The sequence below is a fragment of the Phoca vitulina genome, unplaced genomic scaffold, assembly GCF_004348235.1.
Source record: "Phoca vitulina isolate PV1807 unplaced genomic scaffold, GSC_HSeal_1.0 scaffold32, whole genome shotgun sequence".
Lineage (NCBI taxonomy): Eukaryota > Metazoa > Chordata > Mammalia > Carnivora > Phocidae > Phoca > Phoca vitulina.
In genome coordinates, this window is record NW_022589735.1 from 21,480,327 (window position 1) to 21,502,229 (window position 21,903).

Sequence of the window (21,903 nt, forward strand, 5' to 3'; positions counted from 1 at the left end):
GCCCTAAAATTCTGCAGTTTCAACATGACATGCATAGGCATAGTTTTTCATTTTTAATGTGTTTTTGTTTTGCATTTATCCTGTTTGGTGTTCTCTGAGCTTTGGATCTATAGCCTGGCGTCTGACATTGATTTGGAGGACATTCTTAATCATTATTGCTTCAAATATTGCTCTTCCCTTTTCCCCCCTCCTTTTTAATTATCCCACAGTGCTTGGATACTCTGCTCCATTTTTTTATAGTCTTCATTTTACCTTGGTTTTTCAGTTTTAACGTTTCTATTTGCATTTCCTCAAGCTCAGAGATTCTTTGTTCAGCTGTGTCCAGTCTACTAATGAGCCCATGAAAGGCATTCTTCATTACTGTTACAGTGTTTTTTGAATTCCAGCATTTTTTTGATTCTTTCTTAGAATTTCTACCTCACTGCTTATACTACCCATCTGTTCTTGTATGTTGTCTATTTCTTCCATTAGAGCCTTTAGCATATTAATCAGAGTTGTTTTAAATTTCCAGTCTGATAATTCCAACATCCCTGCCATGTCTCTCAGTCTGATTCTTTTAATTTAAATTCAATTAGCCAACATACAGTACATCATTAGTTTCAGATGTAGTGTTCAATAATTTATCAGTTGCATATAACATCCAGTGCTCATCACATCACGTGCTCTCCTTAATGCCCATCACCCAGTTATCCCATTCCCCCACCCACCTCCCTTCCAGCAATCCTGTTTGTTTCCTAGTTAAGAGTCTCTCATGGTTTTTCTCCCTCTTGATGTCTTCCCATTCAGTTTTCCCTTCCTTCCCCTATGATCCTCTGTGCTGTTTCTTATATTCTACATATGAGTGAAACCATATGATAATTGTTCTTCTCTGACTGACTTATTTCACTCAGCATAATACCCTCCAGTTCCATCCACGTCGATGTAAATGGTAAGTATTCATCCTTTCTGATGGCTGAGTAATATTCCATTGTGTATGTATACCACATCTTCTTTATCCATTCATCTGTTGATGGACATCTCGGCTCTTTCCATAGTTTAGCTATTGTGGACATTGCTGCTATGAACATTGGGGCGTAGGTGCCTCTTTGGATCACTACATTTGTTATCTTGGGGTAAATACCTAGTAGTGCAATTACTGGGTCATAGGGTAGATCTACTGTTAGCTTCTTGAGGAACCTCCATACCATTTTCCAGAGTGGCCGTACCAGCTTCTAGTCCCAACAGTGTTAAGAGGGTTCCCCTTTCTCCACATCTTCGCCAACATTTGTTTTTTCCTGTCTTGTTAATTTTAGCCATTCTGACTGGTGTGAGGTGGTATCTCATTGTGGTTTTGATTTGTATCTCCCTGATGCCAAGTTATGTGGAACATTTTTTCATTTGTCTGTTGGCCATTTGTATGTCTTCTTTGGAAAAGTGTCCGTTCATGTCTTCTGCCCATTTCTTGACTGGATTATTTGATTTTTGGGTGTTGAGTTTGAGAAATTCTTTATAGATCTTGGCCCTTTAGCTGATATGCCATTTGCAAATATCTTTAGCTGATATGCCATTTGCAAATATCTTCTCCCATTCCATAGGTTGCCTTTTAATTTTGATGACCGTTTCCTTTGCTGTGCAGAAGATTTTATCTTGATGAAGTCCCAATAGTTCATTTTTGCTTTTGTTTCCCTTGCTTTTAGAGACGTGTCTTGCAAGAAGTTGCTGCGGCTGAGGTCGAAGAGGTTGCTGCCTGTGTTCTCCTTTAGGATTTTGATGGATTCCTGTCTCACATTGAGGTCTTTCATCCATTTTGAGTTTGTCTTTGGGTATGGTCTAAGAAAATGGTCCAGTTCCATTCTTCTACATGTGGCTGTCCAATTTTCCCAGCACCATTTATTGAAGAGACTGTCCTTTTTCTGTTGGATATTCTTTCCTGCTTTGTCAAAGATTAATTGACCGTAGAGTTGAGGGTCCATATCTGGGTTCTCTATTCTGTTCCGTTGATCTATGTGTCTGTTTTTGTGCCAGTACCATACTGCCTTGATGATCACAGCTTTGTAATATAGCTTGAAGTTTGGCATTGTGATGCCACCAGCTTTTTCTTTTTCAGCATTCCTCTGGGTATTTGGGGTCTCAGTCTGATGCTAATGCTTGCTTTGCCTCTTCAAACAATGTTTTGCCTTTTATATGCCTTGTAACTTTTTGGTGAAAGTCTCACCTGCTGTATTGGGTAAAAGAAACTCTGGTAAATAGGCCTTTAGCTATATGGTGGTAGGGCATGAGGAAAGGGAAAGCATTCTGTTCTACAATTAGGTCTCAGTCTTTTAGTGAAGCCTGTGGCTCTGAACTATGAACTTCACAAGGGTTTCTCATTGTTTTCCCCTCTTAGGTGGGACATGATGGCTAGTGGGGGCTGGAGTTGGGTATTTTCCCTCCCTCAAGTTGGCTAGGCTCTAGGAAAACCCCAATAGATAAATAGTTTGATAAAATAGTTTTTTCCTAAGTGCAAGCCATGTTAAGAACAGAATGCTCTGGCATATTTGCAAAAAAGGTAACTTCCCCCTGCCCATACTATAGAAGCATGAGGGGATTTTTCTCCAATATTCATCACGAGAACCTGGTAGGGTTCCTGATGGTAAAACTCAACTGAAGTGTAGAGGTTCCTCTCTGACTAGTGCCCTCTGGAGTTTTTAACTCTCCTACTTGTCTACATTGAGCTTCCAGCAATTTGTCATTTACAGTTTAGGTTTTCTACCTGGGAATGGTTCCCACAGAGCATTTTGCTCATGGGTTTCTGTTCCAGTATGTTGTTAATTCTCTGAACCTGCCTGTCTCTCCAACATGGGGGACAGTGGTTTTACCCTAAGATCTCACTTCTCTGACAGATCTAAGAAGAGTTGTTGATTTTTCAATTTGTCCAGCTTTTTACTTGTTAGGATGGATTGGCGGGTTCTAAATTCCTTACATACCAAACCAGAAGCCTGGGTACTTTTTAAGATCTTCCCTTGGTTACTGGTTTTCAGCAATTGATTTTGATGTGCCTAGGTGTGTTTTTTGTTGTTTCTGTTTGAGGTTGACCGAGTTTCTTGGATCTATGGGTTTCATGTTTTGTCAAAATTTGAAAAAACTTTGGCTGTTTTCACATATTCTTTTCTGCTTCTTCCCATTTCCTTTCCTTCTGGGATTGCAATTACACATGTTTGACTGGTTGATATTGCCACATAGCTCATTGATGTTCTGCTCATATTTTTTCAAAATTTTTTTCTCTGTTTCATTTTGGATAAATTCTTCTGTATTTGGATTTATATTCTGTATCTCCAAGTTTGCTGATCTTTCCTTCTGCAGTGTCTAAGCTGCTCTAAACCCCATTCAGTGAATTTTTCATTTCAGATATTGTATTTTTCATCATCTGAAGTTCTATTTAATTCCTCTTTATTTCTTCCACTTCCTTCTTCATTAAGTCCAGGTTTTTCTTTAATTACATGAATAAACAGAACATATTTATAATAGCTATTTTAACATCTTGCTAATTTAATTATTTCTATCATTTTGGGTTTATCTTTATTGATTTTTCTCCCATTTTGGATTGCATTGTCCTGGTTCTTTATATGTATAGTAATTTTTATTGGTTACCCTGACATGGTCAATTTAACACTATTGAGTGTTCAATTTTATTGTATTCCTTTAAGTAGTGTTCAACATTTTCTGGCAGGTAGTTGAGTTACTTTCACATTAAATTTGACCCCTTTGAAATATTTTTTTTAAAGTTTTTTATAAAAGGAGCCCTTCTTACCCAGTTCTAAGACTTGCCCTTCTGAGGTCTCTACTGTGAATGTTCTTCAATTCAAGTGTCTCTTTACTGTGGCTACACATTAGTCAAATAGTCCCCAGTCCTGTGTGAGCTCTGGGAATTATTTATTTTATAGTTTTCCTGTAATTATTTTACACTGGAAGTTGGTCTTGTCCAGCTTTGTGGGATGTTTTCCACTTCTGTACTCATTATGTTCTTGTTTTCCTTTACTTCCTTGAACAAAGAGAGTATGCTCAGATTGGTATCAACCAAAGACTCAAAAGAGCCCTATGAGCACTTCTATATAGCAGTTAATCCTTCATGGACAGCAGCAGAAACAGTTCTATCTATGTTTATTGGGGATGGAGGGAGATGCAGAAATGTTGTACCATGTTCTTGTCCTCAAATTCACATTTCCCAAAGACTGAAGGAATCAAAAGTTGTTTTTGATAAATTTTGTCCAAAATATTTCTCTCTTAAAGATTTAGACCTTATTATTAAAAATAAGCTATTTGGGACCATATCGAATTGCCTTATAGGCAACATCAGCTTGCTGGCCTTTGCTGTACATAAAGCAGGGGGATACATGGTGAAGGGTATTAGTACTCAAGTACAATAAATGACCCAACTTTTTAAATTTATGTAAAATCTATTGTGTACTCTATGCCTTTGTGAATATAGCTAGGACTTTAACTTCTATAATGTAGTTGTGTCAATTCCCACCACCCCTTGATACTGAACAAACAACAATGCCCATTCCTTCTCCTTGCCTCCTATCACTTTGAACAGAAATACTCGCTGGGGATATATTATTACAAAGACCTCTGACCATATCTCCAAATGTTTCATGGGTTATCCAACCCTTCTCATGTCAACAACCCAACACCCTACTCTTCTCTGACCTGTGAACAGCTCTGGCTGGAACATATCAGGATTTTGGAAAGAGAATCCACTGCCGGAGAGATCTCAGCAGCAATTCTTAGAGCTATTTCATCCAATAAATGGCCCAGCGCTGAATTCTGATAGCATATCCAGTCCTGATCTCCTTTCTGCTGAAGAGAGAAAAATTTGGAAAATAGTATTTTCTGAGATGAAATAGTGGAAAGGAAATAGATTATACATAATCACTTTAAACGTTGTTATCAGCAGAGCTAGAAAAATCCCCTGGCTAAATCCCATGGTGAAAATCCCCTAATTTTGAGTGTATTAAATCAACTGAATAATTTTGGATGGGCAGATAATGGACGTAACCATACTGACAGTTAAACTACTCCAGGGAAGGAAACTTAATTTTTAAGTCTCTGGCAATAATTGCAAGTAGAATTTGGTATTTTTTTAAGCTACACAACTGGGACTGTTTCTTATGATACAATTTACATTTCTATAATCTCTGCATGCCAGGACTGTTAACATTTTATTCAAACACAAATTCATAGTTTAACTATTACTGGTTAGACCATTAGATAGTAATCTCCTCATTCACCTTATCAAAAAAGGACCCAGGCCTGATTGGATCTGGTTGATATAATAATCCCCACGAAAGATTTTCCTTTCCCATTTTCAACACAGTGGCAGAGCTCTGAGAATGGCATTAATTTGTTTAGCAAAGGATAGTGGACTGGGGGGCGGGGGGGGGGGGTGTCAGTTTCAAGCTATGAGAAGCCCAAAACTTTCTCATGTCTTTTGCTTACAACCTTCTGCCTGGTTGGCATCAATTGGAGAGATATAAAGTTGGCAGAAGACGCAGGCAGGAAGGAGCAACAAAAGGCATCTCATTGAGCACATTACGAAAGCCCGTCCCTTAGCAACTGCTAGCTAGGCCCTCAAACATGCAGAAAAAGCTGTGACAAGGCAGTGGGAGCTCCCCTGGGGCAAAGATTTGTGCTTCATTTTACCCCTGTTCTCAGTGCCTAGTGTACTGCTGGACAGAGCAGAGGCTCAGCACCCGTGATGCATGATCAGTGGTGGAACCCTAGGAGCCCCTCTCTCTGAGAAGAATGTGCCTCTCCCCCTTTCCTTGCTAAAATGGTGGTCAAGAGAAGCAAAATGGACCCAGATAGGGCTCATTCCTCTTCTCAAAGACAAATCTTCCCTGATGGACTCATCCTTTACCTTTATGAACAAAATGTGAAGTCTTATTGTTTTTACCTGTCCTTGTGTCTTGTTTATGAATTAGGGTCTTTCCAGCAGAGGCACAGCATGTGCTAATGGAGGAGGCGTGAGACTGTATAGTATGCTTGTGAAACTGTTCTTTCTCTTTGTGTTTTCTTTCTCATTCTGGCTGTCGAGAGTAAGTACAGAAGTTAGAGTGAATCATATTCCTTTGTTCATGGCATACTATCATAACTGGTCTGTTCAGATTTCTCATTTTATTTATAGGTCTATTATGTTTTCCTATGACTGGCTTCTGGCTTGTGACATACTACGGCTCCCACTGATAATAGATATGCCCTGTAACAAAAAGCCACATTTTTCTTTTTTAGAAATCATTTGTATAAAGACACCTGAGGGGATAATAGGCCAACATTCTTGAGAGAAACTGAAGAGAAGTGAACTGATCCTCTGTTGCTGCTTTTTCTCTGTAGGCATTTGTTGATTTTGGCCAAAGAGCAGAATGAGACAAACCAGAAGAATTTTTTAGTCATCTCACACGGCTGGAAACCTGAGTGGCCTCAGTATACCTCCAGTTTTTCCCTAAAGATGTTTCTCAAATTCTGAAGCTACACTGATTGTGAGCCTAAAAAGCTAAGTAGATAACCTGTGAAAAGCAGAATGGACTTTGGGGTAGTCTCACAATGATGAGAAAACAAAGACTAGAGTTTGAGACTTACCAAGATGGGTACACCCAATGACCACCTCAGGACAGACTTGGAGGACTATACCCTAGAGCAGGGATGAACCAGAGGTAGACTGAGACTTAGAAAAATTGCAGCTCAGCATTTTCTTAGTTCAGTCTCTGACTAAGTCATCAGTCCCCAGACTAGGCCTCATAAAGGAAAGAGAGAATCAAGTCTGGTGAAAGAGAACATAATTTGAAGCCTCTAAAAAGTTTAAAATCCACAGTGTCCAGTATACAACAAAATAAAACTAAAGTTAAGAAGCTGGAAAGTGACTCATCATCAAGAGATAAAACAGTTAATAAAAGCAGAATGAGAAATGACCCAGACATGAAGTTTGCAGGCAAGGCCTTCAAAATAAATCAGATTAATAGAAAAAAAGGACAGAACTACTGAATGGAAAACCTGAATCACTGCAACAAAGAATTTGAATCTGTATTTAAAAAGAGTCAAATTGACATCGTGAAACTGCAAAATAAGTATCTCAGAGGCTCTGCTTTTAGCTTAGAAGGAGTGAGATCCTAATAAGCCTATGGTCCTTCAAGTAAGAGCTATAACCCCCAAAAAACTACAAAACAAGGGGAAAAAACTATCTGAAGGCTCTGGAAATTTAAAAACACAGGATAATTATGGAAGGGAGTTGAAATTAGGATAGTGATTGGCACAGAATGAATTTCTTGTTTGGGTCACTTTACCCTGAAGGTAGTCACAGATGTGGTGACAAGTCCAAGGTCACTAAAACTTCAATAGGAAAATCCACCCATTTATTGTCCATAGGAAGCAGAGAAAGAAGCATGGGACAACCACAGCCATTAAAGAAAAAAGAGGGAATGTTGGAAAGGAGAGAGCCAGAGAAAATCACACCTTAATTCTGTGTGTAAACTCAGTCCAAGTCTATGACTGATTAATGCCTCAGCTACTCTGGGGAAAGCCAGAAGGAGCTTGTAGCTAAAACTTTGACAACTAAATTCAAAACCAAGCCACCACCCACCACAGGCATAATGGAATGCAGTTTCAGTTTAATTATTAATTAGTATGACCCTCCATGTTTCAGCTTTTGAGGTCAGAATGTGCTCAGAATCATGCCTCAAGTGGGGTGGGCTTTCAGGATTATCACAGGATCTGATCATTAGCAGGAGTCCATTGGGACTTTTTTACGGCTTTAGCTGTCAACATTTGTGGAAAGAGGGTTTAGGAATATAGTTTTAGTCATTAATTCATCCATCATTTCTCAAACCCCCACTATGTTTCACAACCATCTGGCTCTCTGTACTTATGAACAAGCCAATCTCTTAACTTTAGCAGTACATAAATGTACAATAGAGATCTGGTCTTGGCTCCTTGAAAAAAAAAATTTGCATTTCAGTTCCTGGACTGTGTGAGGGAGCTATCCCACTGAGTCTTGGGACAGGCACCATGCCCTGTGTCCTGCCATATCTCCAGTAGTGAGCACAGTGTCTGAACCAGATAAGTGCTTGCTTAATAAATGCTTGCTGAGTTGAACTGAATTTATTTGAGGGCTTTGGAGAAAAATTCAGTGACTTCACCCCAATTCTCCAAGGATATATTTTTCTTGCTACCTGTCACCTGTAATGGGTAAAACCTATAATTCCTGTCTGGGAGTCCCTCAGGCTTAGGTATGTAGATAAGACAGTGGCTATGTGGCTACCATGACCTTCATATACTTTATACATATCAAGTAGGAGCTCCAATTTTTTTCAATCCTTGTGCAAATTCCTGATGGAATCAGCACAGGCTGTGTTCCTGGGCTCAGGCCACATCCACTTTCCAACAAATGGACAACAATATGTACTGGTCAAGAAGTTCTGCCTACTGGGAAGATTTTCCTGCCTTTCCATCTTTCAATGTACCTTGAGTAGAACCATTATACTGTAGCTGACCTTTCCAATATTTGCAGCTGCCAACATTTAATGCAAAACCATCTGTAATTAGGCCTGAATTTTAATTTTTCCCCTTCAGGTAGCTGGTCACAGGGAACTTTCCATGAGGCCTGATGGATGTGGCAGGCCCTGGTCTCATAAACATCACTTCTAGCCAATAATGGAATGCTTCTTAGCCTGCTCATCACTACAGAAAGGGAGAACAGATAGCATTCATGTTGGGGGTGGTTTGGATCATAGGGTCACTTAGTGCCCCATGTCCAAAATATAAACAAATTTTTAAAAATCTAAAACAATCACATGGCAAATAAAGGCTAGATTATACATTAAACTGAGTAAGTATGTGCTCAGGGGGAAAGAGAGACAGACAAACAGAGGAAGAGAGGGATACTGATTGATTTACCTTCAGTGAACTTTAGATTTTTGAAATCTAAAAATCTAGAAAGACATTTTTAATTTTAGCAAACATACTAATTCTTTCATAAACTAGAATTTTATTTTGGATTACTTAGGGTAGCAAAATATTTTCAATATTTAGATCATCTAAAGATCTTAATCAGGTAATTGCTGAATGGGCAAAGCTGCCAACCCAGTGAAAAACAGTCTACTTGTAGAATCCAAATAACCCCACCAAGCATTATGTCCTCTCTTTAATGGAATAGGACATAAGGTTCAGCAACTTGTTTGGTAGGTACCTGACCACTAACCAGGTCCCTATGCATTTCACTGAGGTGGAAACTCTCTATATTTTCATGGATATAACTCTTTCCCACTGACACAAATATCTTTTCAATTTTTCAAGCCACAAGTAGCATAGTTGAGGGTTCAAAACTCCTCTATGATTTACTCCAATGTGCTGGACAAGTATTTTCTGTGCAGACCATCCTGTGAGAAAAAGTTTGGGAGGCACTGAGGTATAAGTAACCTATGCTAACAGTGAGGCCTCGTAAAAAGAGTTCTTAACATTTCCCTACGGGCTACAGTGAAGTTTGCCCTAGCACGCTCTTCTCAGTGAAAACTACCTATTTCTTTTTTCTTTTTTTTTTTAAGATTTTGTTTATTTATCTGATAGAGACACAGTGAGAGAGGAAACACAAGCAGGGGGAGAGGGAGAGGGAGAAGCAGGCCTCCCGCGGAGCAGGGAGCCCGATGTGGGGCTCGATCCCAGGACCCTGGGATCATGACCTGAGCCGAAGGCAGGCGCTTAACTACTGAGCCACCCAGGCGCCCCGACAACTACCTATTTCTAAAAACATATCCTGATTCTAGTTATCAGTTTGTAGAAAATGATTTATAAGAGCTTACCTAAATACTAAGAAAAGTCTAAGCCAAAGCTTAGCCTTTTTGTCCACCACAGGTATCATCACTCACCTGGCGACAGTCACCAGTTCTGAAGCACGGGAATGGCTCATCAGGTTTTGGAAAGCTTGTCCCTGTAACTTAAAGCTTCTAATAATAAAGAATGTCACTTAAGTGGAAAGGAAATCTTAATTATACTTCCTAAAACCTCTAGCCATGCAGCCTTGTGTTTTGGACCCAAAGGGACTTGCCATTTGACTGTGAGAGGTGAGAGGGTGGGGAGCATCATTTTATCTCAGAACCGCTAGAACAGTACCTAGAGCCACAATGTTTACGGGAATCCATAATCCAGTTGTAAGCATACTTTTGGTCTTTTTGTCCTGGGATTCACTCCCTGGGTCTCTAAGGAAGTGGCTCAGTTTTCAGTGATCTCACCAGCACTGACACAGAAAAAGTTTATTATTATTATTATTTTTTTCTTTGAGTCTTTTCTCATGCAAAGAATTATGATGTGTGTGGGGGCTAAGATCATAGTGAGAGTCACAGCTAAAGCAAAACAGCCAAATAAGTGGCTGCATACATTCCTCCTCAAAACGTGACCTCCTGGGGTTGAGAGACAGTCGCAAGGACCTTCCCACACCTCTGTGTGATTCCCACAATGCAGGGAGGGCCTGGTGACCTCATGAAGGTCAGAAAAAAGAGACACCAAAGTGCTACCTTTGGTTCCATATCTTTCTCCTGGCTTCCCTCACTGGAGGGGGCCAGGAAGGTGTTATGATGAGCACCTTCTCCTACAGTGTTACCTTTACAAGCCCCAGATGCTGTCACATGGTTACAAGGTGGTGGCTCTTTTATGTGCTGGTCCCCTCAATAGTAGGACCTGGTCAGCCCTGGGTACTTTGCCTTATGGAGAATAAGCCCCAGACTCCCTCTGGCTGCATTCAGATGAGAGCTAATAACCTTTAAAAACACAATGCTGCACCTAGCTGAGGCTTCACTTGTAGCTTCTGGGAGACACTTTACTTCTATACAGTGGAATACACTCTGTGAGGTTTATCATGAGTACAGTTACATAAACCCTTCTGTGAGAAGTCAGTGAGACACATTTCCCCAATCTAAGAGCTCAGGTGAAGTGTGTGCTTTACTGCCTTTTTTGTCTAAAACAGACATTTTCAGAAGCTTTTCATCCTAAAATCCCTCTGCATTGATATTAGGGCTCCTTATTTCAACATGATTTATCAAAATACCAATGTTTTTAGCTTCAAGATATAGAGAGCAGAAGTCCTGGACTAGGGTAGCCAAGTGAGGCACTTCCCTCAGTCACAAAATTTGGAGGGATGCTGCAATCAAGGTATATAATATCTTAGCAATATTTAAAAAAATCAGAATTAATATAAAATTTTCATGCTGATGAAAATATCAAAATTTTAAATAAAGATAAGATCAGTGTCATTCTGAGCTATATTGGAACCTGAGGCAAATGAGAAGTTCAGCAATATTTTGTTCATCATGGACACATGATGTCTCTTCACACTGTACAAAGAGATAAAGTAATGATCAGAACCAGACTCAAATATGACACAGATGTTGGAACTATCAGACAGGAAATTTAAAACAGCTGTGATTAATAATATTAAACGCTATCAGGGAAAAGGTAAACAATATATAAGATCAGATAAGTTATTTCAACAGACAAATGGAAAGTATAAGAAAGAAAAAATGGAAATGTAAAAAAATAAAAAAACACAGTAAAGAGGTAAAAAATGACTCCAATAGTACCTATCAGTACCTATGACACAGTCGATGGGGGAAAAAAATCAGTGAACCTGTAGAAGAGTCCATAGAATTCATGCAAACTGAAAACAAAAAGAACAGGGAATGAAAAAAAAAAAAAAGAACGAAAAAAGACATCAAGGAGCTGTGGGACATTATCAAATGGCCTGATATGTGCAAAATAAGAATTTACTTCTTCAAGTAAATACTTGAAGAAACAGTGGCTAAGAATTTTCCAAAATTAAGACACCAGACACCAAACTCAGATGCAAGAAGCTCAGAGAACACCAAAAAGGATTAAAATAAAAACAAAGCCAAAAACTTAGGTGGACATATCGTAGTCCAAGTGTTGAAAACCAAAGACAAAGAGAAAATCTTGAAGGCAGCCAGAAAAACAACAACAAAAAAGACACATTATCAATAAGAGAACACACATAAAAATTACAGTCAATGTCTTATCAGTAGCCAGCCAAGCCAGACAATGAAGAGAGATCTTAAATGGGCTTAAAGAAAAAAAACGGTCAACCCAGAACACTGTAAGAAGTAAAAATATCCTTTTAAATGGAGGAAAAATAAAGATTCTCTCAGATGAACAAAAACTGGGGAACTGGGGGAATTCAAATTCTCTGCCAGCAGACCTACTCTCCAAAAAAATGTTAACTGAAGTTCTTCAGAATGAAGAGGACATAGGTCAGAAATTTAGATCTATACAAAAAAATGAAGAGGTTGAAAAATAAAAAAGAATGAAGATAAAGTGAAGTATTTTACCTTCCTTATTTTTAACTGTTCTAAAAGACAACTGATAGTCTAAAGCAAAGTAAGAACAATGTATTATGCATTTATATCTTATCGAGAAGTAAAACATATAACAACAATGGCACAGATGAGTGTGAGGCATTGGTTATATGTTACAAGGTCCTTAAGCTACACATAAGTTAGTATAATATTATATGACTGTAGATTCAGAGTACTTTAAAAATGTATATTGTAAACCCAAGGAAAACCACTAAAATATATAAGTCAATTGAACTGACTTATTATTATAAATAAGTCAATAGAGCTGGTAAAATGGAAAAATAAAAAATACTTAATACAGAGAAGACAGGAAAAGAGGAAAAAGGAAAGAACAAGTGGATTTTAATCCAACATCAATGATCACAATAAATATGAGTTGTCTAAAAACATTAGCTAAAGGACAGAGAATGTCAGATGTGGGGGTGGGTGGAAAAGCCATCAGCAAGAAACCCATTATAAATATAAAGACATATATAAGTTAGAAGTAAAGAGTGGACAAAGATATACAATGTATGCTAAACAACAACAAAAAAATGGATTAGCTATTTCAATTTCAGATGAAGTAGACTTTTGAACAAGTAATATAATCAGAGATAAGGAGGGGCTTCACGTAATGATAAAGGGGTCAATTCTCCAAGATGGCACAATAATCCTAAATGTGTATGTGCTTAACCTCAGAGTTTCAAAACAAATAAGGCAAAAACTGACAGACCTAAATGGAGAAATACACAAATCCATAATTGTAGTTTGGAGATTTTAACACTCCTCTCTTAGTAATTGATAGGACAAGTAGGCAGAAATCAGTAAGAATATTTGATCTAAACAACACTATCAACTAACTTGACCTACAGGAGATTTATAGGACATTCCATCCAATAATATCAAAATGCACACTCTTCTCAAATGCAGAATATTCTCTAAAATAGCCAATTTTGTGGCCCATCAAATTTTTAAATAATTATGAAAGATCAGAAATCATCCAAAGTATATTCTTGGCCCATACCAGAATTCAGCTAGAAAATAATAAAAAGATTTTTGGAAAACCCCCAAATACTTGAAAAATTAAACAACGTACTCCTGAACAAAATTTGAATTGAATGAAATTCAAAACAAAATGTGTCAAATTTGTGAGATGCAGCTAAGGTGGTTCTTACAGAGAAATATATAGTATTAAATGCTTATATATTATAAAAGAAGATCTACAAGGATTAATGTAAGCTTTTATCTTAAGGAGCAAGATAAAGATAAATAAATTAAATCCAAAGAGGCAGAAAAAAGACAAATACTAATAAAGATTATGTAGATATCAATGAGATTGAAAACAGAGAAACATCAGAGAAATCTATTCATCTAAAAGCTGAGTTTTTAAAAAGATCTATAAAACTGATAATGCTTTCATCTGACTTCTCAAGAAAAAGAAAGGACACAAATTACCAAGATTAGAAATAAAAGATGAGTATTACCACAGACTTTACGGATATTAAAAAGCTGCCAAGGAATTATTCAGAATAACATTATGGCCATCAATTTGAGAGTTTGGAGGAAATGGATAATTCCTTTAAAGAAACAAATGATCAAAGTAGACTCAAGGATAATTCAAAAACATAAAGAAACTAACTATGTCATTAAATCATTTGCCACAAATAAAACTCACATGGCTTTATGGTCAAGTCTATTAACTTAAAAAAAAAAAATACTAATCCTACACAATATACAGTGACAAATTTGGATTAAATCCCAGGAATGGAAGTGTGGTTGAACATTCAAAAATCAGTCAATGTAATCTATCATATTAATAGAATAAGGGAGAGATAAAAACATTTTCCTCTTGATAAGTGCAGCAAAAGCACTTGTCAAACTAATTCAGGATAAAAATTCTCAGTAATCTAAGAACTCTCTCAATCTCATGGATGACATACACCAAAAACTTAGAACTAACATGATACTTAATGGTTTAAAGACTTGCTTTCCAATCCATGGTTATCAGAAGGGAGGGGGTGGGGGATGGGTTAAATAGGTGATGGGGATTAGGGAGTGTACTAGTGATGAGCACTGGGTATTATACGGAAGTGCTGAATCACTGTATTGTATGCTAGAAACTAATACTACACTGTATGTTAACTGACTGGAATTTAAATAGAAAGAAAGAAGAACAAAAGAAAGAAAGAAAGGGAACGACAGACAGACTTGCTTTCCTCCTAAGATAGGGAACAAGGCAATGTTATATGTTCTCATCCCTGGGGTCACTGCTAGTGCAATATTTAATATTTATTTAATATTGTCCTGGGGGGTCACTGCTAGTACAATAAAAAAAAACTGCGTAGAGATCAGATAGGAAGAAGTAAACTGTCCTTTTGCTCGGACTGCATGATCATATGTGCAGAAAATCCAAAGGGATCCTCAAAAAGTTACCAGCACTAAGAAACAAATGTATCAAATTGACAGGAAACAAGATTAAAATACAAGTATCAGTTGTATTTTTAGATCTTAGCAGTGAACAATTAGAAAGTTTAATATAAAAAATACCGTTTAATGTGGCATTAAAAAATGAAATCCTAAGAGATAAATTTAATAAAATGAATAAAAGACTTGTGCATTGAAAATGACAAAACATTACTGAGAGAAATTAAAGAACAAGTGGAAATTCACTATTGTTAAGATGTGAATTCTTTCCAAATTGATTTATAGATGGAATGCAGTCTCAGTCAAAATCCCATAGGTTTTAGGGGCGCCTGGTTGGCTCAGTCGTTAAGCGTCTGCCTTCGGCTCAGGTCATGATCCCAGGGCCCTGGGATTGAGCCCCGCATCGGGCTCCCTGCTCGGCGGGAAGACTGCTTCTCCCTCTCCCACTCCCCCTGCTTGTGTTCTCTCTCTCACTGTGTCTCTCTCTGTCAAATAAATAAATAAAATCTTTAAAAATAAATAAATAAATAAAATGCTTTAAAAAAAAAAAAAAGAAAAAAAATCCCATAGGTTTTTTTTTTCCCTTTGTAGCAAGTGACAGGTTAATTCTAAAATTTAGAAAGAAATACAAAGGCTCTAGACTATCCTAATCAATCCCGAAAAATATAATGAAGTTTATTTCATGAGTTACTATATAGCTACAGTTATCAAGTAGTGTGAGTTTGGCGTAAGAATATGAGACCATGTCAAGAGTCCAAAAAACCCTCATAATCAATAGATTTTGACAAAGGTGCCAAAATAATTCAACGGGGGAAAAGATACTCTTTAATAAATGATACTGGCAAACTGGGTATCTATTTAGAAAAAAATGAACCTTGGCCTTTACCTCATATCATTTATCAAAATTACCTTAAAATAAATTATAGTTTTACTTTTACGTTTAAAAGCAAGTACAGGAGAAAATGTTTGTGAGTTTGCAGAAGGCAAAGATTTCTTAGGACAGAGAAAGCATGAACCATAACAGAAAATAATTGCTAAGAGTAGACTTTTTCAAAAGTAAACACTCTGCTTTTGGAAGGCAAGCCACTGACAAGGAGAAAATATATGTGGTAAATATAACGGAGAGTGGAGATATTTCCAGAAAATAAAAAGAACTGTTATAAATCAACATTAAGAAGACAATCATCATGATAAAAAAAAAAAAAAAACAAGCAGTATATTTGAAAGGTTTGATTCTCAAAAGAAGATAAAAGAATGGCCAAGGAGCACAAGAGAAATTGCTGAATAGCATTAACCATCATGGAAATGCAAATTAAAACCACTACACCTCTAGAAAGGCTAACATTAGAAGACTGATAATACCAAGTGTTGGTGAGGATGTGAATCAGCAAGAACCTGGTGGACGGATGGTGGGAATGTAAAGTGGTACAACTATTCTGGAAAAGAGTTTGGCGACTTCTTGTAAGTTAAACATTTTCCATACAACTCATTAGTTCTTAGGCATTTCCACAAGAAAAAATCAAAACCAAAGACAGACATAAATGTTTATAGCGGCTTTACTCAGAATAACCCCAAACTGGAAATAATCCAAGGTTCCATACCAAGTGATAAAAAGACAAACCTTTTGTGGCACATGCATACGATGGAATATTCTTCAGCTATGAAAAGGAGCAAACTTTGCCTCCATACCACAACATGGATAAATCTTAAAAATACGCAGAACAAAAGAAGTGAGATACAAAAGGGTCATACTGTGTCCTTCCCACTGACATAAGGTTCTTCTAGGATAGGCAAAACTAATCTATAAAGACAGAAAATAAATCAGTGGTTGCCTGGGGCCACGAGGGGAAGAGACTGAGCGCAAAGAAGCACATGAGATCTTTCAGGAGGTTAAGCGTTCTATATCTTGACTGTAATGGTGGTCATGTGAATCTATGTACACATATGCCAAAACCTATTGAAAGTTAGTCATTAAAGATGGATCTCAACAACTAGGGTGATGCATTGCCATGGAGTAAGCTATGCCATCCCAAGGCCTGAGACGTATCCACCTGCTGGACTAGAGCCCTGGGATTGTCCTCCTTCAAACACAGTAACAGCCCAGCACTAGAAGTCCACGATTCTGAATGTCTCTATTCAGAGAACCCTGTCCTAGGTGTTAGGAGAAGGTGATGAAGTCTTGGCTAACAAGGAAGTCCCATCACGAGCTGTTGTATTCACAGTCTAGCACAGTGCCTCTTGGATGAATGAATAAGACACAAGTGAAAGAAGCATATTTCCAGAGGAAACCTTAGATCTCCAGAACAGTACAAAGGCAAAAACTAAGAGAGGGGGACTGGGAGGAAGCAAAGCAGTGACTTCAAAGAAAATCATCAGGCCAGGAAGTGCCTCAGTACTGGCTCTTAGAGCAAGCCCCGGCTATGAAGTGCACAGCCTAAGCACTTGCAAATCCTGGCAGCGTCCTTCTTCACTGATTTTGCGGGGCCAGGTAAAGATAGCCATCCTCACGGTAGCAGATTCCCCAGTGAGAGAAATTTTATTACCGGTGCACCTGCAGCTCTCCACAAGATGCATCTCCAGTCCGGGCCAGCCTGCAAAGTGCAATTCTCCTTTCACTGGAACCCCTTGCAGAGCATCTGGCCTCTCCTAGGCCACTCACAGGCAGGCCTATTTTCTCTGCACCCTTGTGTCTCTTGTTTCCCACCATAGAAGTGTATGCACATCCCAAATCAATTAATCAGCGTGGGCTTCTTCCCAATGACAGCCAACAAAGACATTCTAAACATGGCTTGACTTAGTTCTCACAGCTCTTGCTACATCCACACTTCTCCTTGGCTCATGTGTGACCCATCTGTTGAGGAGAAATTAATGATACACAGTATGTCACATATGCCCATACATTCATTGTAGGATTCAAGCTAGAAGTCATGCTTTTGGGGAAGCTTCAGAGAAGTGTGTGGAACACGCTCTATTGGTTCTCCTCCACTACGTAAGACAGGCCTTGGCTCCCTGGAAAACAACTGACTGGAAATAGCAAAATGTCCTGCTAAGTAAACCAACATGATAAAGGGAAATCATTAGCACAACTGAGCCACAGATATTATAAAGGAGTGATGGAGAGGCTTTATGTGAGGTGTAAGACCACGTCAGAGAAACCAGTGATGCTTTGCGGAGGGTAGGGCAGGGAATATTTTGCTTTGCCCCACAAGCCTGGGATGCTGAGAGTTAACAGGTGGCTAATTACCTTAATGAGTGACAAACCCTAAATTCTACATATTTGACAGACAGCTAGTTGCTTTCCCAAAGGTAACAGCATTGGCAGGGAGAATTTCTTGGGATCTCCAAATAGACTCTTTTGAACTACTAGGTAAGAGATCACCATGTTTTGGGGTATTTAGATGGCAGTTTCTATCACTACCCCTTTGCACCCCACTGGAAGAAGCAATACAATGTCATTCATGGTAAGGATTCAGACTAGGGATCATGAGACCTGCTTTCTGCTCCACGCACTGCCCACAAGAGGCCAAATGACTTTTGATAAGTCACTTATTTTCTCGGAACCTCCCAAGTGGTTAGACCACACTTGGTATTGCCCTAGTTCCTTCTGGGTCTTTCCATGTTTTTTCCAGAATGTTCCTTTAACTTGTCTTACTTAGTAACAACCCTTTACTTGACCTCCCAGTTGAGGGCTGATGTTGCCGCTCCCAACCGGCATTTGATCAACTTGACTGCAATGAGATGTAACTATTGTAAAATATTTATGCACCCACATGGGAGCACCCAACATGGGAGCATAATAACAAACATAAAGGAACTCACTGATAACAACTCAATAATAGCAGGGGACTTTAACACTCCATTTACATCAATGGACAGATCACTTGAACAGAAAATCAACAAAGATCAACTTTCCGGAGCAAATGAATGAACAGACACCTACATCAACAAATTCCTGACTCCACCCTGCATGTTGGCTCTCTCTGTGGGCTGCGACTGCTTCCAGTCAAATAGGAGTGTTAAAATTAAGTTATGCTTGGTTAACCAGTCCTTATTCAGGACCTTCAGTGTGTCAGGCATCAAAATAGGCAGGTGAGTTGGCCCGTGGAGGGGCTGCAAGGTGATGCTCTGGGCAGGAGGCCTAGGGTATGCGGTGTCTGTGTTGGGAGGACCATGGGAAAGTGTTCACCAAGCCAGGCCAGGGCTGCAAGGTCACCCAGGGACTGAGTGCTCTGGACCTATGGCTGGGGCGGAGTGTCACCAGGTGTCCTCACGCCCACACGAGTGACCGACAGGGTAGCTGGCAGAGGCTGCAGGAGAAGCCTCCTCCTCCTGTCTTGTTCCTCTGGCGCCCTCCGCCGAGAAAGCTTAACATGGTGATCACTGTAAAGAAGAGCTTAAAGGGATTCCAATCATTATCTCAGAGCAGGTACTGAAGGGGACATTCGGAGCCGAGAGGCAAAACCTGATCGCAAAGAGCCCTAAACTGGGGGTTAGAAATTCTGAGGGCACCTGCGACTTGGGTGCCTCAGTTTTAGTTTATTCATTTATGCAACGGAAATAATGCCTGTTGAATGTATTAAACAAGACTACGGTGAGGATGCCATAGGAGTGAGAAAGGGCTTTGTAAAGCGCGAGGTGCTACACGTCTGCAGTGGGTCATTGCTGTTAGCGGTGGTCAGTGTTACACTCGATGCCCCATCAGGCTGGGTGACGTTCCACCTGGCCATAAGGCCTCGGAGATAAGATCCTGCCTTTATTTTGAATTGCTGGTACCTAGCACGCTAGGAGACAAAGCAAGCAGGCAATTAGTGTTTGTTACAGGAACTATGCTGTTTTACTTATTCATCCAGAGTCCTATGAACCGAGGAGCTGCAGCTGGAGGTGAGGCTGTATCTGACCAGTGATGGAGCCGCTGGAGCTCACAGGGACGTGGCCCCACCTTTCCCTACCATCAGAAAGCCGCTGGAGGCGTCACTGGGAGAGCCTCTTTGCCTCCTGATCAGCCTCTTCCTGGGGACCCGGGGCAGTGCCTTTGTTGCAGATCCTGATACTCAAATAGAACAGGGGTTCCAGTAGGACCCTATTTGCTGACCTATTAAACAGTTGGTGGATAAACATATAAATGAATGAATGAATAAGCAGAGCCGCTCAGCTAAGGTCTTGCCCAGCATCCTATTTGAGTATGATAATCATAAGGCTGCCAAAATCAATCATTGCCCTTTTAATGGGCATAAATATACCCCTTTAAAAAGCACACAAAAATCTCCATCCATTCCTCTCTCTCTTTAAAAAAAAATAAATGAAGAAATATGGGTATATATGCAAAGCAATTGCTGATTTTTTCATTTGCTTATTGGATTTTTGCAGCAGAAAGCCCACAGAATATAGCAGGGTTCTGTCTGGACATCATGGGTACCGCTCTCTGAGGTCTGAAGAGTCTCTCTCTGTGTAAAGGGTAAGTTCCTGGGGTCTGCCCCTCCCACTCTGCTGGTCCTGGCACTGCTGCTGATTCAGGTGGGGAGAGAGCTAGGAACAAGCCGTGGCTAGATGGGGGCAAAATCTGTAGACATGTGGATTAGTCTAGGAGAGAAACCTCCTGCCATCTGGCTCTCCTCCCCCACAATGGCAGTCCTGAAGGAGAAGTAGAAAAAGGCAAGCAAGTTTAATAGTCCCAAACATATCCTGGGACATTTCAGAGACCTCTGCAGGGAACTGAAGCAATGCAAGCTCTTTAAAGCTCAACGTCACTAATGCAATGAGAGTATTTTTTGTCCTGCTGATGACACATTTTGTGGATAAAGTTCCAACCAATGAGCACTTACATCGGTTTCAGGATGGCAGGGATTAATGGTCAGAGGCAGAAACAACTTGGTATGGCACAATCAGTTTGCTCTGCTTTTGATACACACAGGGATGGGTTAAATACCTGAGTGAAACTAACATATGGAAGAAGACTTTAATTCATTCATTCCCCGGCCTGAAGCAAATCCTGTGGGTTTCATATGATGTGAATCAGACCTACTTGCAGATAGCGAAACACATTTAGAAAAGGAGGCACAAAGGTAGCCCTGAAGTGTCATCTGTTCCTGTACCACATAAGGGTAACTTGATCAGTCAGTTAATATCTCATGCACTTTTTTTGCTCAGTTTCCTACTTGACTGTGTTGCATTGTAAACACTTGGTCTGGAATAAGAAGAGCACTGTTTTCGATTGTTCTCGTCCTTCCACAAATTCAGCAACTGGTCAGAAGACAGAAACATGTCAGGCTACCAAAGGTACACTTCTCCTTAGCTTCCTAGGGGACTGGAGGGAGAGGCTGAAGTTCAAGTTCTCAGAAACGTAGAGGAAGGTGAGGGTGAGGTCAGTTTCCACCCTGCAGGGAACTGGTCTCACCACTCTGTTGGGGCAGGTGCTCCACCAATGAGCCTTTGAAATGGACTCAGCAATATCTCCCCTCCGTTTTCAGAGAAGGGAGTATTTTGTTTATTTAGAATGGAGGGCTCCAAGTGTCCAGCTGGTCTTCTTCGGTGAGAATCAGCCATTGGTTTTAAAGACCTCTTCTCTTACTCAGTGCCTACTTCAGAATTGAAAGGTTTAAATGATGGCTTAGATATTTTTGTTCACAGCTCTCTAACATGTTTACCACTGAAAAATAAGATCTGCTAAGAAGAGCTGTAAGGGACAGAGGGAAAACTATGATTGCATTTAATGGCACTTGACTAGAGAGCCTCCAAATGCCCAAATCTTGTCCTGTCAATCACTCCTCAACTTTTGACATTCCCAAGAGAGCTGCATACAGAAAAACTGATAACAAATGGGAAACAAAGTGACACTTTATTATTACCTTTCAGAGCTCGATAAAGCTCGCTTAGAGCACATGGTTCACTCTTAAGGCTTGGGAATGACCTGTCCACCCTCTTCCCCTATACAAAGCTCTGCTTCACCCACAATTTTGGGAGTATCACTAGTTCCTGCCAACTATATGGCATGTAACTAAAACAATAACGTTTTACTAAGGTGGAGAAAGATGGCTAGACCCTGAAGGATCCCTGGTTCCACTAGCATTCCAACTCATGGAGTGAAAGCAGGAAGTGCAAGAGAGGATGACCATCCACAGACAGGGTCTGT

At 39.5% G+C, this 21,903-nt stretch overlaps 1 long non-coding RNA gene across 1 annotated transcript in view; it reads right to left on the reverse strand.

Moving 5' to 3' along the window:
- Positions 1-2,035: 2,035 nt before the first annotated feature.
- Positions 2,036-21,903, reverse strand: part of LOC116645145 — a 29,775-nt gene continuing 9,907 nt past the window's right edge. Inside the window, exons 3-4 of the long non-coding RNA XR_004301913.1 lie at positions 5,915-6,047; positions 2,036-4,815 (exon numbers count right to left, since the gene is read on the reverse strand). This is a non-coding gene — a long non-coding RNA (uncharacterized LOC116645145). The remainder of the gene's footprint in view (positions 4,816-5,914; positions 6,048-21,903) is intronic.